The 1,382-nt window shown below is 47.5% G+C and overlaps 1 protein-coding gene across 2 annotated transcripts in view; it reads left to right on the top strand.

Annotated features, from left to right (window-relative positions):
* Window positions 1–1,382, top strand: part of KLHL13 (kelch like family member 13) — a 190,768-nt gene that overhangs the window by 380 nt on the left and 189,006 nt on the right. The gene's annotated exons all lie outside the window — the stretch shown is intronic.

Below are 1,382 nucleotides of genomic sequence, written 5' to 3'. Positions count from 1 at the left end.
GGGTGCGCGCTCATCCCTGCACCTTCTCATCCCTGCCTCCCGGACTCACTGGCTCCGCCAGACGCCTGGGTTCTTCCAGGACCCCCAGAACCCAGTTTTCCTTTGCTTCTTTGTTATCCCTCCTAGGTCTTCTCGTTCGGGCTGCCCTGTCGCTGCCCTGAGGGTCTGGGGTCCCTCTGCCAGCCTCCGCCCCACTGTCTCTTGCCCTCTAACAGTTTCTGCTTTGTGCCTCGCAACCCATCATCTCTGCCTCAGAATCTTCTAACTTGGGAGGCTTCGCCGCTGGCTCCCGAGTCAGGAGCACACTCTTCTTCCTCGAAGCTTTTAACTCCGCTCCGAACGTCTTCATCTCTGGATGTCTTGGCTTCTTTGGTTTAATCGCAGTTGACTAATGATTTTCTTGGAAGCTGACCGTCTAGCCTACGGCTAACCGAAATTGATGGGAATGATCCTCTAGTATATATTAGCAAAGGAACGCAAAAGTTTCTTCCTAGGTTTCAATAGCTTAGTCCAAGAACCATAGCCACTTGAAACATATGTTGTGTATGTCTGCTTGTATGTTTGTGTGCGATTCTAGCACATGGCCCTAAATCTGATTCTTCCTCCGCTGCTGAGCAGGCCTGAGAGAGAGAGAGAGAGAGAGGAGAGAGAGAGAGGAGAGAGTGGAGAGTGGGTGGGACTTTGGGTGTCTGCTTCCATTTCTCCATCTGCAAACTGGTGTGTTCATCTTTTATTGTACTCAGAGAGGATTCTAGGGGTTTGGGATAGTCCCTCAAGTTAGTGTAGGCTGTTTACCAAGCACATTGAATGGGAACTGAGGGAATCTGGGGTTGAAATCGGCCTCAGTTGGGAGAGCACCTGCCTTTAATTTATTATTTTTTTAAAGAAGCCAGAGTTTCTTACTGTACATCTCCTATTTGTATAAGCCGTCAAGAAGCAGCCTTTACAAACCAGGTAGTTAAAAAAGAGATTCCTTTCCTGCGGACTGCAGGTTAGTTTGCTTAAATTGATGTCACACAAGTACCACGTATTTTCTCCGCCTGTCACATTCTCCCTATGCAGTTGCCCCAGCCGCTCCCAAACTGAAGCTCATTTACTCACTGGCAGGCTGACATTAGTGTGTGAAGAAAACTGAATGGAGAAGCTGGGAGTGGAGGCAGAAACAGTGAATTAGCACATGCTGACGTTTGCGGCTGTGTGTTTTGGAAATGGGCTAAATCTAGTGCTCACATGTGAGAACAGAAAAGTGAAATAATCACCCTAGCAGCTATGACATCATTTTACATTTCCACATGTTAGCTCCTTCAGTTGCAAGTTGTTATGAATACGTTTATACTTAGAATCATAGAATTGTCAGCTTGATGTGTGATCAGCTGTGGCCC

This window comes from Crocuta crocuta, unplaced genomic scaffold (genome assembly GCF_008692635.1).
Source record: "Crocuta crocuta isolate KB4526 unplaced genomic scaffold, BGI_CrCroc_1.0 scaffold531, whole genome shotgun sequence".
Lineage (NCBI taxonomy): Eukaryota > Metazoa > Chordata > Mammalia > Carnivora > Hyaenidae > Crocuta > Crocuta crocuta.
This window is presented reverse-complemented; position numbering and strand designations above follow the sequence as displayed.